Raw genomic sequence first — 17443 nt, 5'->3', positions numbered from 1 at the left:
CCCCTCACTGCCCCCCCTTATCCCCTTCCTCACTGTCCCCCTCCCCAACCACCTTCCTCACTGTCCCCCTCCCTTATTCGCTTCCTCTCTGCCCCCTCCCTTACCCTGTCCCCCACTGCCCCCTCCCTTACCCCCTTCCTCACTGCCCCTCCCTTAACCCCTTCCTCACTGCCCCCTCTCTTATCCTCTTCCTCACTGCCCCCTCCTTTACCCCCTTCCTCACTGCCCCCTCTCTTATCCCCTTCCTCACTGCCCCCTCCCTTATCCCATTCCTCACTGCCCCCTCCTTTACCCCCTTCCTCACTGCCCCCTCTCTTATCCCCTTCCTCACTGCCCCTCCCTTACCCCCTTCCTCACTGCCCCTCCCTTACCCCCTTCCTCACTGCCCCTCCCTTAACCCATTCCTCACTGTCCCCTCCCTTACCCCCTTCCTCACTGCCCCTCCCTTATCCCATTCCTCACTGCCCCCTCCTTTACCCCCTTCCTCACTGCCCCTCCCTTACCCCCTTCCTCACTGCCCCTCCCTTATCCCATTCCTCACTGCCCCCTCCTTTACCCCCTTCCTCACTGCCCCTCCCTTACCCTCTTCCTCACTGCCCCCTCCTTTATCCCCTTCCTCACTACCCCCTCCCTTACCCCCTTCCTCACTGCCCCTCCCTTACCCTCTTCCTCACTGCCCCTCCCTTATCCCATTCCTCACTGCCGCCTCCCTTAACCCCTTCCTCACAGCCCCCTCCAGTATCTCCATCCTCAATTATCCCCCTCCCTTACCCCGATCCTCACTGCCACCCTCCCCAACCCCCTTCCTCACTGCCCCCTCCCTTACCCCCTTCCCCACTGATCCCCCCTTCCCCCTTCCTCACTTCACCCTTACCCTCCTCCTCACTGCCCCCCTGACCCCCTTCCTCACTGCCCCCTTACCCTCCTTCTCGCTGCCTCCTCCCTTATCCCCTTCCTCACTGCCCCCTCCCTTACACCTTTCTCACTGCCCCCTCCCTTACCCCTTTCTTCTGCCCCCTCACTGCCTCCTCCCTTACCTCCTTCCTCACTGCCCCTTCCATTATCCCCTTCCCCACTGCCCCCCTTCCTTACCCCCTTCCTCACTGTCCCCCTCCCTTACCCCCTTCCCCACTGCTCCCTCCCTTACCCGGATCCTCACTGTCCCCCTCCCCTACCCCCTTCCTCACTGCCCCCTCCACACCCCCTTCCTCACTGTCTCCCTCCCTTACCCCCTTCCCCACTGCTCCCTCCCTTACCCGGATCCTCACTGTCCCCCTCCCCTACCCCCTTCCTCACTGCCCCCTCCACACCCCCTTCCTCACTGTCCCCTCCATTACCCCTTCCTCATCACCCCCTCCATTAACCCCTTCCCCACTGCCCCCTCCCTTACACCCTTCCCCACTGATCACCCTTCCTCACTTCCTCCTTGCCCTCCTACTGGCTGCCCCCCTGACCCTCTTCCTCACTGCCCCCCTTATCCTCCTGCTCTCTGCCCCCTCCCTTATCCCCTTCCCCACTGCCCCCTCCCTTATCCCCTTCCCCACTGCCCCCTCCCTTATCCCCTTCCCCACTGCCCCCTCCCTTATCCCCTTCCCCACTGCCCCCTCCCTTACCCCCTTCTTCACTGCCTCCTCCCTTACCTCCTTCCTCACTGTCCCCTCCATTATCCCCTTCCTCACTATCCCCCTCCCTTACCCCCTTCTTCACTGTCCCCCTCCCTTACGCCCTTCCCCACTGCCCCCTCCCTAACCGCGATCCTCACTGCCCCCTCCCTTACCTCCTTCCTCACTGCCCCCACCCTTACCCTCTTCCTCACTGCCCCCTCACTGCCCCCTCCCTTACCCTCTTCCTCACTGCGCCCTTATTGCCCCCTAACTTACCCCTTCCTCACTGCCCCCTCACTGCCCTCTCCCTTACCACCCCATCCTCACTGCCCCCTCACTGACCCCACCCTTACCCCCTTCCCCACTGCCCTCTGTTTTACCCCCTTCCTCACTGCCCCCTCACTGACTCCTCCATTATCCCCTTCCTCACTGCCCCCTCCTTTACCCCCTTCCTCACTGCCCCTCATTTATCCCATTCCTCACTTCCCCCCTCTTTACCCCCTTCCTCACTGCCCCCTCCATTATCCCTTCCTCACTGCCCCCTCCCTTATCCCCTTCCTCACTGGCCCTTCCTTAACCCCTTCCTCACTGCCCGCTTCCCTTAACTCCCTTCCCCACTGCCCCCCTCCCTTACCCCTTTCCCCACTGCCCCCTCCTTTACCCCCTCCCTCACTGCCCCCTCCCTTACCCCATTCCCCACTGCCCCGTCCCTTAACCCCATTCTCACTGCCCCCTCCCTCACCAACTTCCTCATTGCACCCTCACTGCCCACTCCCTTACCCCCTTCCTCACTGCCCCCTCCCTTATCCCCTTCCCCACTGCCCCCTCCCTTATCCCCTTCCCCACTGCCCCCTCCCTTATCCCCTTCCCCACTGCCCCCTCCCTTATCCCCTTCCTCACTGCCCACTCCCTTACCCCCTTCCTCACTGCCCCCTCCTTTACCCCCTTCCTCACTGCCCCCATCCCTTATCCCCTTCCTCACTGCCCCCTCTCTTATCCCCTTCCTCACTGCCCCCTCCTTTACCCCCTTCCTCACTGCCCCCTCCCTTATCCCCTTCCTCACTGCCCCCTCTCTTATCCCCTTCCTCACTGCCCCCCCCTACCCCCTTCCTCACTGCCCCCTCCTTTACCCTCTTCCTCACTGCCCCCACCCCTTTTCCCCTTACTCACTGCCCCCTCCCATACCCTCTTCCTCACTGTCCCCTCCCTTATCCTCCTTCCTCACTGCCCCCTCTCTTATCCCCTTCCTCACTGCCCCCTCCTTTACCCCCTTCCTCACTGCCCCCTCCTTTACCCCCTTCCTCACTGCCCCCTCCCTTATCCCCTTCCTCACTGCCCCCTCTCTTATCCCCTTCCTCACTGCCCCCCCCTTACCCCCTTCCTCACTGCCCCCTCCTTTACCCTCTTCCTCACTGCCCCCACCCCTTTTCCCCTTACTCACTGTCCCCTCCCTTATCCTCCTTCCTCACTGCCCCTCCCTTATGCCCTTCCTCACTGCCCCCTCCCTTACCCCCTTCTTCACTGTCCCCCTCCCTCACCCCTTCCTACTGCCACCTCCCTTAACCCCTTCCTCACTGCCCCCTCCAGTATCTCCTTCCTCAACTAACCCCATCCCTTACCCCGATCCTCACTGTCACCCTGCCCAACCCCCTTCCTCACTGCCCCCTCCCTTACCCCCTTCCCCACTGATCCCCCCTTCCCCCTTCCTCACTTCACCCTTACCCTCCTCTTCGCTGCCCCCTCCCTTACCCCCTTCCTCACTGCCCCCTTACCCTCCTTCTCTCTGCCTCCTCCCTTATCCCCTTCCTCACTGCCCCCTCCCTTACACCTTCCTCACTGCCCCCTCCCTTACCCCTTTCTTCTGCCCCCTCACTGCCCCCTCCCTTACCCCCTTCCCCACTGCCCCTTCCTTTAACCCCATTCTCACTGCCCCCTCCCTCACCAACTTCCTCATTGCACCCTCACTGCCCACTCCCTTACCCCCTTCCTCACTGCCCCCTCACTGCCCCCCCCTTATCCCCTTCCTCACTGTCCCCCTCCCCTGCCCCTTTCCTCACTGTCCCCCTCCCCTATTCGCTTCCTCTCAGCCCCCTCCCTTACCCCCTTCCTCACTCCCCCTCCAGTATGTCCTTCCTCAACTAACCCCATCCCTTACCCCGATCCTCACTGCCACCCTCCCCAACCCCCTTCCTCACTGCCCCCTCCCTTACCCCCTTCCCCACTGATCCCCCCTTCCCCCTTCCTCACTTCACCCTTATCCTCCTCCTCGCTGCCCCCCTGACTCCCTTCCTCACTGCCCCCTTACCCTCCTTCTCACTGCCCCCTCCCTTATCCCCTTCCGCACTGCCCCCTCCCTTACCCCCTTCCTCATTGTCCCCTCCCTTACCCCTTTCCTCACTGCCCCATCCCTTACCCCCTTCCCCACTGCTCCCCTCCCTTACCCCCTTCTTCACTGCCTCCTCCCTTACCCCTTTCTTCTGCCCCCTCACTGCCTCCTCCCTTACCTCCTTCCTCACTGCCCCTTCCATTATCCCCTTCCCCACTGCCCCCCTCCCTTACCCCCTTCCCCACTGTCCCACCCTGGCCCCCTTCCTCACTGCCCCCTCCCTTACCCCATCCCTCATTGCCCTTACCCCCTTCCTGATTGCTCCCTCCTCACTGCCACCCTCCCTTATCCCCTTCCTCACTACTCCCTTCCACTACACATGAACCCCCCCTCCCCTCGCCCATAGCCCCCATTACCTGCACATGGTCACACACAAACCCGTTTTCTCCTCCCTCCTCTCTCACTTTACTCCTCACTCGCTCTGCCTCTCACACTCCCTCCCTTACCCACTGTCTCCCTCACTCACTCTGTCTGTCACTCCTTCCCTTAGCCACTCCCTCCCTTACCCACTCTCTTATTCTATCACTGTCTCCCTCACTCACTGCCTCCCTCACTTACTCTGTCCTTCAATCATTTGCTCCCTAATCATTCTCGTTCTCCCTCAATGCCTCACTAACTTTGTCCCTCCCCCACTATCTCCCTCACTTTCCTTCCTTCACTCGCTCCCTTCCCCACTCAGTCTTCCTCCCTCACTGTCTCACCCACTCACTCTTTGAGTCAATCACCCCCTCCCTCACTCACTCTGTCCCGCCCTCCCTTATTCTCTTCCTCCCTCCCTGTGTCGCTTACTCATTCAGATGCGGCACAAATTCAGGAATCTATCCTAGAACTGGATGAGTCTCATCTCCTGTGGCCTTGGATCAGCCCTGTCTATTCATTGATCCCCAGTTCCATCTGCTCACCCACCCTGGGTGATTCTGATCAGTGAAAGGACCAGCTCAGCGAACCCTTTGAACAGAAGCCACCAACCTGCATCTCCCAGTCTTTCCCTCCGTCCATAACACCCATGTTTCCTTTTTCTGTCTTTGCCTGAGTCTGTCTGTATGTGCAGAGGGAGAGTTTGCAAATGGGTTGAAGCCTTAACTATTTGAGTTGTATTGTTTACCTGTAGTTTGAGTCTATCCATTTGTACTGAAGAGTGGCTCTTAGTACAAAAACCTGGTCTGTACGTTCGGTCTAGCTGGGTGGATGAGACTGGGAATTTGGGGGGGCGGGGGGGCATCTTGCATTTTCTTCATAAACTTTTTAACTTCTGTGCTGACTCAGGGAATATAAAGGGGCTGGATTTTCAATTCGTTGACTCAGTGAGGGGCAACAGATTAGAAGTGACTGAGGGGATGGGCTAGGGGAAGGGGGTGGGAGATTAGTGACACAAGGTAAACTCCTCCCAGCACAGAAATGAAGGGCTGACTGGCCTCTTTGAGTAATGTTAGAATTCTGAGTGAGACCAGCCATTTGCTGGTATAACAGCAAACGCCACACGTCCGGAAGCAACTTTGTCACCACAAATGCTGTAGGGCATTTTGAAGATGTGGTGGAGAATCAGGCAAATACCTTTGTACCAGTCAGACCAGCGGGGGGGGGGCTAATGGAGTCATGTTGCTTCATACTCGGCCTAGGGGGTGCTGGGTGAATTTCGGAGTTTCCTGGCTGAACCGGCAGATGGAACAGATAATTCCACGTTTTTATCAGGGAGAACAGAAAGAAAACATGGTATGACAACGCAGGAAGTAAAACCCTCCTCTGATAAATGAAGCATTGGCTTTCAAAGGCTGCTCTGGAATACTGACATGGTTGCTAGATATTTTGGTGGGCTTTCCTCGTTCCATTTCCTCGTATTGACTTGACACCAGAACTGTGGGTTGGAGGAGCTGATCAGGCAGAAGGTGGCCTCAATGCTGAGTGAATGGACGCAGTTGAATTTGCACGATGGCCAAAGATCGTTTGGGTCATAGCCTCTGTTCTTCAACTCCCAGGGGTGCCTAATGGTAGCCACTCCTCCATGAGGCCCGAAAACCAAATAGCAGACGTAGGCCATTGACCCCATCGAGTCTGCTCCACCCTTCAATGAGATCAGGACTGATCTGATAATCCTCAACTCCGCTTTCATAGAGTAATACAGCATGGAAACAGGCCCTTCGGCCCAAACTGGTCCGTGCTGACCATGGTGTCCACTCAGCTAGTTCCAGTTGCCTGCCTTTCCGCCTAAACCCTTCCCATCCATGTAACTGTTCAAGTGTTTTTTTCAATGTTGCTATTGTACCTGCCTCCACCACTTTCTCTGGCAGCCCTTTCCATCTCCGCACCACTCTCTGTATGAAGAAGTTTCCCCTCAGGTCCTTCTTAAATCTTTCTCCTCTCACCTTAAACCTGTGCCCTCTAGTTTCCAACTCCCCCTCTCTGGGAAAACGACTAGATTCATTCATGTTATCTCTGTTCCTCATGATTGTACACACCTCAATAAGATCCCCCTCATTTTCTTACTTTCCAAGGAATAAAGTGCTATCCTGGCCAAACTCCCCCCTGTAACTCAGGCCTACTAGTCCTGGCAACATCCCCGTAAATCTTCTTTGCACTCTTTCCAGTTTAACAATTTCTTCCCTCTAACAGGGTGACCAAAACAGAACACAATACTCCAAGTGTGGCCTCACCACTGACATATACAACTCTAACATAACATCCCAACTCCTACACTAAGTGCCTCACCCAATGAAGGCCATCATGCCAAATGCCTTCTTTACCACCTCGTCTCCCTGTGACGCCACTTTCAATGAACTATGTGCTTATGCTCCGAGGTCCCTCTGTTCCACAGCACTCCTTAGGACCGTACCATTTACTGAATAAGTCCTACCTTGGTTTGACTTTCCAAAGTGTACCACCTCACACTTACCAGTATTGAATTGCATTTGCCAATGGTCAGTCCACTTCCCCATCTGATCACGATCCCTCTGTCATTTTTGATAATCTTCCTCGCTATCAATGATACCTCCTAATTTTGAATCAACCACAAACTTACTAATCATGCCTTGTACATTCACATCCAGATCATTTATGTAAATAATGAATAAAAAGTCTTTCCTGCTTTTTCCCCCCATTCCCTTGCTGATTAAAAATCGGTCTATCTCTGCCTTGACTATCCTCAATGATCCAGCCTCTGTACCCGTCTGCTGTGATGAATTCCACCGGTTCTGTATCCTCAGAGAGAAGGAATTCAACCTCACCTTTTTTCCTAACTGAATACCCCCTTATTCTGAGATGATGTCCTCTGGTCCTAGACTCTCTCACAAAGGGGAAACGCCATCTTTGTATCTACCCTGTCATGTCTCTGAAGAATCATGTTTGTTTTCAGGAGACCTCTCATTCCTCTAAATTCCAGCAAGGACACCTACTCAATCTCTTCTGATAGAACATACCTGGAAAAGTCATCTAGACTTGAAACGTTAGCTTGCTCTTTCTCCATGACCCACTGTCATCTCTCACATTCGTTGTTATCAATACTTGGGATTAGCCTGTGGACTCTCTCCAAGGCTACTATATCTGTTCTTAGATTCATAAATTCATAGAAAACATGTGCAGGAAGAGGCCATTCAGCCCTTCGAACCTGTACCAACAGTCAATTTGATTGTGACTGATCATGCAATCTCCTTATCCCGCTCACACTTTCTCTCCATCCCCCCGATCCCTTTAGCTGCGAGGGCCATGCCCAGCTCCCTCTTGAGTATCTCTAATGAACTGGCCCCAGCAGCTTCCTGTGGGAGTGAATCCCACAGGTTGATGACTCTCTGGGTGAAGAAATTCTTCCTCCTCTCAGTCCTGAATGGTTTACCCCTCATCCTTAGACTGTGAACCCTCATTCTGGACTTGCTCAACATCAGGAACATTCTTCCCAAAGCTCAGTCTGTCCAGTCACATCAGGGCTTTATGTTTTCTTGAGATTCTCCCCTCATTCTTCTCAATTCCAGTCAGTCCAGTCATTCTTTGTAGTTAAGGGAATAAAAACCACTCACAGTATTCCAGCTGTGACCTGACTAGTGCTGGCCTTGACCAGTTTTAGCAAGATTTCCCTAGTTTTATCCTCTATTTGCCCTCCCAATTATCTGCTGAACTTGAATGCCTGCTTTTCTGTGCTTTATCCCCAAATCCCTCCAAGCTGCAGCTTTCTGCCGTCTTTCTCCAGCTAAATAATGTCCAGCTCCTTTATTCTTCCTGCCAAAGTGCATTTTCCCACATGGTATTCCATCCATCCAAAGTGTGAGCGGGATAAGGAGATTGCATGGTCAGTCACAATCAAATTGAATGTTGGTACGGGTTCGAAGGGCTGAATGGCCTCTTCCTGCACATGTTTTCTATGAATTTATGAATCTAAGAACAGATATAGTAGCCTTGGAGAGAGTCCACAGGCTAATCCCAAGTATTGATAACAATGAATGTGAGAGATGACAGTGGGTCATGGAGAGAGAGCAAGCTAACGTTTCGAGTCTAGATGACTTTTCCAGGTTATCCAGGTTGTTGCCCATTCCCTTAACCTGTCTAGATCCACCTCGTTGGCTCTCTGCGTCATCCTCATTATTTACCTTCCCAGTAACCTTTGTGTCTTCTGTAAACTTGGTGACAATACATTCAGCTCCGTCATCTAAGTCATTAATATGTTTTGTAAATCATTGTGGCCCCAGCACTGATCCACTAGTTACACGTTACATCCTTTATCCCAACACTCTGTCTTCTGTTCATTAGTCAACCTTCTATCCTTGCTAATATATCAAAGCCATGGGCTCTTTTATTAAGTAGCCTTACTTGCAGAACTTTATTGAACGCCTTTTGGAAGTCCAAATATATTACATCTACTGATTTTCCTTTATCTCTCCTTCTCGTTACGCCTCCTAAAGAACTCTAACACAGTGGATGGTTTCCTCTCCATGTGATTATATTATGCATTGCTAAATGCTCTGCTAAATCCCTCTGTGCTACAGTTTTATGCCACTTGTCTGCAGTTTCATTGGCCATTCTTGTTTTGTTATCACTGCTCCACGATACCAACAGAACTGAACTGAAATGAATAAAAATTAACTCAAAGTATTTCGGTCTTCATTTGAAGGGGTACCCTCAAAAACACAAGGGCACAGGCTATGAGTAGGCTGCTTCTGTTTATCTGTGGGATGTGGCTAGGCCAGCTTTGTTGCCCGTCCCTAATTGCCCTTGAGAGCAGTTACATGTCAACCACTAGAGGTAGGGATGGGCAGTAAGTGCAGGCCTCGTCAGTGACCCTCTCGTCCCATGAATGGATAGCAAAAAAAGGTCACTGTGGATCTAGAATCAGGTGTTGGACGGAACAGGGAAGGATAGCAGAATTCCTTCTCTGGAAGACATTAACAAACTAGCTATGTTCCTAAATAACCGACAACGTTTGTCAAAATTACAGAATGAGCTTTCAGTTGTCAGGTTTGATGAATTAGATTTGAACTCCACCATCTCCCATGGTGTGATCTCCATCTTTATTCCCCAGAACACAACCCTGGGCTAATAGATCACGAGCTCCCTATCCCCGCTAGCCCATTACCATGTTGCTACCATCTCCCCTTTGCATTCCATTATCTAGCTTTACTTATCAGCATTGAAAGTGACAGCAATGCCTGTCCTGTTAATGCTCACGGTCTCATGATCACTCGCTGGCTGGAAATTGATTAACTCTGGGGGTTGGCTTGTTGCAAACAGTAAGATATATTCGAAGTTATGATACAGACATTACAGCAAAAATAAAGCAGGCAGCCTAGCAAAACACACAGCCTCACAACAGCTCACGGCCTTCTTAAAGTTAAACTCCCTTAAAGGTAAGCTGCACATACAACAGAAGTAACCATGATTCCTGCCTGTCTTCCACGGTGATGTTCAAGCCCAGGTGTCCTTAGAGAGGGGAGCACACGATGTCGACCAACACTCTCGATACCTTGAGGGAGGCATGGGCACCGCAGGGGGTGAAGTGCTTTATTTCCCCCTCCAATTCTATTTTAATTTAATCCCTACTCTCCCGTTTCACTCTGTTCAAAAACAAAACCATACTCTCTTGCAAATTGGGAGAAAACCACTTGAAAGTCAATTTTGAATAAAAATCATGAATTGATTACTTTTTTTCAAATGTTGTATGGCTCGCTTGTTGGCTTGTAAAGCGTATTAGTGACTTACTTAATCTCTAATAAGGTAGAACACTTTATAAAATCCCAATCAGGTTTACCTTTAAGGGTCGTCCAAAGGTTTCCAAATGTATTCACTTTTCAGGCATCCAAAGAGACTGCCTAAGATGGGCCTTGACTAACAAGGGACCTAACCCTTGATTTCGTGCCACTCAGGAAAAACTGTGATATTCAGGCCTCAGGCCTTCCCCCACCCTCCATGGGAGATCTCTTACCAATACAGATACATGCAGGCTCTCCCTTGGAAGGCTCGTAAATCTCCAAAATCCTTCACGTCTAGGAGCAAAAGTCACTGAAGACTAAGAGGAGGGGTCTCTGAGGTGGGCCTTCTTCTCTTAACCTCAGGGAGAAGCACATGGCGATTCCGTACTTGGTTTCCCCACAGCTCAGTGAACCGTGGAAATCAGTCACAACTCCAAGTCCTTCCTCCTTCTCCTCAACAAGACAATTTGATTCAATAGATGCCATTTTGGTTTCCCCCTCCAGGCTTTCTTATTGAATCCTGTGCATTCATATTTTGCATCTGTGCTCTGCACTTGGCGAAATTCTGCTCACGCAAGCAATTATCAATGTTGAGTGTTAGACGTTTTACCTGCCTCAGAGCTATTCAGCGGTGATGTACTGCTGTGTACGAGAGCAACAGATGACATCCTCCCTGCTTTGGAATGTCTGCTTCATGCCCTCAATTCCGGCTTTCGCAATCTCCAGCCATGAGGAAACAGTGGAATGGAATTAGATATATAGTTCTTAGGGCTATGAAGGGTATCAAGGAATGTATCAAGGAACAGGGAACTGAGTTGGATGAATGGCCATGATCATATTGAGTGGGAAGCAGGCTTGAAGAGCCAAATGGCCTACTCTTGCTATTTTCTCTGCTTCTACAAATGCGCCCAAGCAGTTGAGTTCAGGTTGGCGACCAAGTATTTTCATTGTCGCTTTCCCCTCATCTTCTACATTGTACATTTTGTTGAACTATCTGAAAAGATTTGTCTCCTGCAGCAGTCCCTCAACTTTGAAACTCTCTTCGAAACTGGCTGTGGCCTCATCTCTCCCTCTTTCTGTTACTTCCTCCAGCTCTTCTTCATCACTCCTGCACTTCAGTCCTCTGCTATATCCTTGAACACCAATGGTGTGTGATAAAAGCTGGCCCAGCCAGGGAAGACCACATTCCGCAAAGTGTACATCAGAAAGAATTTCTTCACCTCAACCAATTCAGTGCCACGGAATCATAGACTCAGAGATGCCAGTGTCGGACCGGGGCGGACCAAGTCAGGGGTCACATGACACCAGATTATAGTCCAACAGGTTTAAAATCTCAGGCTTTCGGAGCGCTGCCCCTTCGTCAGGTGAAACGGAATCTTAGAATCACAGGCCCCAGGAGGCTCCCTGTTCTTTGTTGGCACGGTGATCAGCAGGTTTTCTGACAATGATTTGCCAATTGCCTCAGGCCTAAACTCTGCAATTCCTCCCTTAAGTTGTATCTTACAACCTAACACTTCAACCAAGCTAACACCATTACACCTTCCCTATCTGCACATGTGACCCAGGGTCTAATTTTGTTTGATAATATTCCTGTGCCCCAGGACATTTAAAGTGCTTTAAAAATGCTAGTCATCGTAATCATTGATTAAGTGTGCTCCCTTTTGGCTGTGCTTGTCACTATTCACAGTGTATTTGGCCTTTATTTAATCTGCAGCTCTGAAGAGTGTTTGTGTGATCCAGTATCTCAGCAGACTACCTTGAGTGCCAGCAAAGCAAATCTCCCAGTTGAATGGCATTGTAAAAGCAACGTTGGCATTAAATTGGCTTCCAAGCAGAGAGACAATGGGGGCAGATCAGGCTGGGTTTACAACATGACGATTATAACTCACTTCTCTCTGAAAACCCAGCCAACATCGTGCGTCAGGTTTATTTGAAAAGCAAGATATCCCAAAATCAAAGTAGAATTGAGGTTTTACCAGAACTAGAGCTCTTTGAACCAAGTGGAGACCTGAGGGGAATTCTGAACAACGAATGATGCAAGTTAATGGAGACCATGGTTTTGTAAGTTATGTTGTCTCCTGAAAGATAAAAATGGCCATTGGGATCATAGAATCCCTACAGTGTGGAAACAACCCCTTTGATCCAACAAATCCACACCGAACCTCCAAAGAGCAACCTACAAAGACCCATTCACCTACTACTCTAACTTTACCCCTGACTAATGCAGCTAGGCCTGTACATCCTTGAAAACAATGGGGCAATTTAGCACAGCCAATTCACCTAACCTGCACATCTTTGGACTGTGGGAGCAAACTCACACAGACAGGGGAAGAATGTGCAAACTCCACCCAAGGTTGGAATCAAACCCAGGTCCCTGGTGCTGAGCGGCAGCAGTGCTAACCACTGAGCCAACGTGCCACGCACACCTGTACCATTTACAAATGAACCTCTGAGTCATATCCTTGTCACTTAACCCAGGTAAACACTCAAATTGATACCATTATGTAGTAAGGCTCCCCATTATACCATTGCCATTTTCTGTAGCTGTCCTTTTCTGTTTTGACCCAAATCCTGGTGAAGCGTGCCCAGGAATTCTGATTGACAGGGCTGCATGCTCACATGCAGATATTCAGAAAACACACCTTTCCAGGAATGATTTCACAGAATTGAACTGAAACAGAAAGCTTTAAAAACATGTTAGAAGCAAGTTAAAATTACAGTCTGTCCCATGGTCAGGCTACCATGTCTGAAAACGATACCCTAAGGGCACATCGAAGCATTCTTGTGAGCTCTCCATTGTTTTACAAGTTTTCTTTGAACTCTGGCTGAAACTGGCTGTGGCTGTGCTTATTTCCTCACTTTGTAGTTTCCCAGTCACTGGTGTATTTGTGCTCACAGTGTTTGTAAACCTCCATCACTCCATCACTTACAATGTTTAGCGCTCTGTTCTGTGGGCATGCTGTCAGGAGTGTGACTGGCGTAGTTTACCATGCCTTGTTAAGCTGCCTGTCTCGATTTTGCGATGCCTTCACGTGTTTATTTCTGACTGCCTGACAAGAAGTTGCTTTTATCAGTTCTTGGGTATCGTGTATTCATTCAAAGAGCTTGTTAAGTCAAGCAGTTAGGGAGGAAGCCTGAAGTAAATGAAATCCACGAGTCAATTACATATAAATTTAATTTGTGCCTGTCTGACAAAATCACAATTGAGAATGAAAATAAAAAGTTTGCACAATGAATGACTCACCTCTCACCTTGTGTGGAGAAAGGACAATAATTCCTATGAGAAATATAAATTATTCATTTCACAGGATCAAAGGGTTGTACTGAAGATAACAATTTTTTTTTAAATATCGCCAGAGACTGATTCAAAGTGAAGCCTTGGTTAAATGCGATTTTGTTTGGTCGATCTGTGTGTGTTGACATGATCAAGTGCAGTTTAATTTGGATTACATGAGGGAAAGGTAGCTGGAAGATTTTCTCCAGCTTGCAACCAGTGGAAGAAATCTACAGTGGTCTTCACAGAGCCCCCGTGGCTGAATGTACTGGAATAGTTAAATTAAAAAGAATGATACAGAGGCTGAGGGAGCAGGCTGCGAGTAACAAACCACTCTGTGTATGTCGATAGCCAGGACAAGGAACTGTAAAAGTCCCCAGTTACATGGTCTCGAAAGAAAACTGGGGGTTTGCTTAGCTAGAATCTGGTAGAATAATCCCCACAAAAAAAACCTGTTATCACAAAGAATCACTGGGATATTAAAGTATAATGGCACCCGTTTGGATTAATCCCAGGAAAACCTTTAAGATTTTGCAAGATAAAAATAATTCTTGAGGGGAAGTAACGAGTTTATTCCGTAAGACTCTATAAGCTGCAGTGTTATGTTGTTTGCATATGTTTTGCTTAATTTCACTTCATATACCAAAGAGTTTGGCTTTGTTTTAAAATGTGAGTCTGTCAGCAGAGCAAAATGACAATTGAACGGCCAACGTCAAAGCCTTGTTCTTTTTTTTGTCCTTTTGAAGGTACTGAGCAGCCTGATATATATTTCAAATTTCTCTTCTGTGTTTTAAGATACACACTAGAAAGTTTCTTGGTATGGCATGATGATATATCACAGTCGTGTGTTATTTGTACAGTTGATTTTCAGTGAATATTAACTATTTAAAACAAACAGGCTAACGTAACACAGTGTAATGATGTGAAGGTGCAGGTCATTATTTCATTCGATTGAAGTTACACTGATGATCATCAGGAATGGTAGTGTTGAGTGACTTGGAATGGCTTATTGCACTAAAGGCATGAGCTAAATATTACAGGCTGTTGTTAAAACATGGTTGCATGGAGGAGTTCAGTTAGAATCATAGAGCTGTACAGCACCGAAACAGACCCTTCAGTCCAACTCATCCAGGCCGACCAGATATCCCAACCCAATCTAGTCCCATTTGCCAGCACCCGGCCCATATCCCGCTAAACCCTTCCTATTCATATACCCACCCAGATGTCTTTTCAATGTTGCAATTGTACCAGCCTCCACCACTTCCTCTGTCACCTCATTCCATACAGGCATCACCCTCTGTGTGAAAAAGTTACCCCATTTATATCATTCCCCTCTCACCTATGTCCTCTAGTTCTGGACTCCCTCACCCTGGAGAAAAGACCTTGGCTATTCACCCTGTCCCTCATTATTTTATAAACATCTATAGCATCGCCCCTCAGCCTCCGACGCTCCAGGGAAAACAGCCCCAGCCTATTCAACTCTCCCTATAGCTCAAATCCTCCAACCTGACCACATCCTTGTAAATCTTTTCTGAACCCTTTCAAGTTTCACCCAATTCTTTGATCTCAGAGAAGCCTAACACTCTTCCTCCCCAAAATGGGAATCTCATTCCAAAACTGATTTTTAATAAGGGTTCTAATCGCAGATGTCAACCTCATCAGCGCAGACAATCTTAGCAATTACCTTGGTGACAGCAAACTCCCACTGCCAAGCAATCCAAGTTAGCCACTACACATAAACGCTATGACCTACCTACAATGATCGGAACTGCAAAATCCCAGATGTGAGAACCTTCTGCAAGTGCTTAAATTGTTTAAAACAAATCAATGCCAATTTCCTACACCGTGCTGTGGAATGAGCACCAGAATAAAGCCAACTGTCGGAGAATATTGCTCTCTTCACTACTGACCACTAATGATCCCTGTGTCAGGCAATAGCTGGCTATGTTGTGGAAAGCTGACTGGAAGGTCACTAAGTGAATGTGTTGCCTCTTCAGAAACATCGCTGGAAAGGAAGGTTTGGATAAGCGCCTGTCAATCTAGCTTAAAACGTCTTGCTCCACACACCATTGGTTCTAACAGCCTCCTGACCTAACAGCCCTCCAGCCAACCTGATTGGCTCCACCAGTCTTCATCTCTTACCTTCTGACAGCTGGAATTAGTTCGGACACCTTCCACATCCCCAGTGAAATGAGTTAATTTTCTTTGTCATGCGTTCTTTTGACATGCTGCTCCTTGCTTCGACAGCCAGAATGGAGATCTGAGTGATGTGTGGGTGATGCGTGGGAATTTGTGTCTCAGGGGTGAGTAGCAGTCTCACCTGGCCCACAGCTGAGCTCGTGAGGACATAAGAACTAGGAGCAGGAGTAGGCCGCCTGGCTTGTCAAGCCCCACTCCACTCTTCAATAAGGTCATGGCTGACCTTTTCGTCCACCCAGCTCCACCTACTCACCCGCTGACCATAACCCTTAATTCCTTTTCAGTTCAAAAGTCTATCTCCCTTTACTTGAAAAACATTCAACAAGGTGGCCTCAACTGCTTCGCGGGGCGAGGAGTTCCACAGATTCACAACACTTTGGGTGAGGTCATCCCTCCTCAACTCAGACCCTAAATCTCCTCCCCCTTATTATGAGGCTATGGCCCTTAGTTCTAGTTTCACCCACGAGTGGAAGCAACCATCTTACTCCTATCTGTCTATCTTCATAATTTTATACGTTTCTATAGGATCCCCCTTCATTCTTCTCAATTCCAATGAGTCAAACCCCACTCTACTCAATCTCTCTTCATAAACCTTTCTCAATTCCAATGAGTCAAACCCCAGTCCACTCAATCTCTCTTCATAAACCTCTTTCAATTCCAGAATCAACTGAGTGAACCTCCACTGCACCCCCTCCAGTGCTAGTACATCCTTTCGTGAGTAAGGAGACCAAAACTGTACACAGTACTCCAGGTGTGGCCTCACCAGCACTCCATACAGCTGCAGCATAACCTCCCTGTTTTTAAACTCCCGTCCCCAAGCAACGAAGGACAATATTCCATTTGCCTTCTTAATTACCTGCTGCACCTGCAAACCAACCTTTTGTGATTTGAGTTTGTGGGTTCAACCCTATATCGACCCTATATTTCTCGGCCAGGCCCCAAACCCTCCCCAAAATGGAGACCAGGTCATTGAGCTAAATATGGCCCTGGTGTTCTGGACTGAGCTGTCACTGCTCTCGCAGCTCTCGCTCGGCAATCTGAATTTTCAAGACTTGAAATGGGGTTTGGATGGTTGGGGAAATGTTTGGGAACCGCTGTTCGAGGCTGATGTTAGCAGACTTCTTTCGGTTGAGGTGATAAACAGATCCTGAGCTCCCCTCGTCAAGTAGATAGAAATGGTGCCATGGGACAGTATTGGAGAAGGTCGGGGGAGTTCAGCCCGGTGTCCTGGCTAATCTTCGTCCCTCAGCCAACATCATCAAAACCCAGGTTCTCCACACATTTGGTGCTGATTGCTGTGAGCACATTGAGGAGGAGGAAGTGAGGACTGAAGGTGCTGGAGGTCAGAGTCGAGAGTGCGGTGCTGGAAAAGCACAGCCGATCAGGCAGCATCCGAGGAGCAGGAGCAACAATGTTTCGGGCATAAGCTCTTCATCAGGAATCTAGCTTCTCCCGCTCCTCGGATTCTGCCTGACCGGCTGTGCTTTTCCAGCACCACACTCTCGACTGTGACCTCCAGCACTACACTCTCGCCTGTGAGCACATTGACTCCTCTTCTGAAGACAGCAACAGTGACAACATTTGAAAACTCTTCTATTGACTGAAAAGGTTTGTGTGACATTGAGAAAAATGTATAAACGTACGTCTTTCCTTAATACGTTCTGTGGATAGGTGACTGATCTCTTTTTTTCTAGTTTCTGACCATGGTGTTGTTCGATTAAAACAACAGGCTCAAGCAAGGGTTTTTTTTAAGAATACAATCCCTACAGTGTGGAAGCAGGCCATTCGGCCCATTGAGTCCACACCCACC

The 17443-nt window shown here is 49.4% G+C and overlaps 1 protein-coding gene across 5 annotated transcripts in view; it reads left to right on the top strand.

Moving 5' to 3' along the window:
* Positions 1 to 17443, top strand: part of LOC140453171 (RNA-binding Raly-like protein) — a 1408367-nt gene that overhangs the window by 1039586 nt on the left and 351338 nt on the right. The gene's annotated exons all lie outside the window — the stretch shown is intronic.

Source organism: Chiloscyllium punctatum, chromosome 26 (genome assembly GCF_047496795.1).
Source record: "Chiloscyllium punctatum isolate Juve2018m chromosome 26, sChiPun1.3, whole genome shotgun sequence".
Lineage (NCBI taxonomy): Eukaryota > Metazoa > Chordata > Chondrichthyes > Orectolobiformes > Hemiscylliidae > Chiloscyllium > Chiloscyllium punctatum.
The sequence above is the reverse complement of the archived record's forward strand: the minus strand, read 5'-3'. Positions and strand labels throughout refer to the sequence as shown.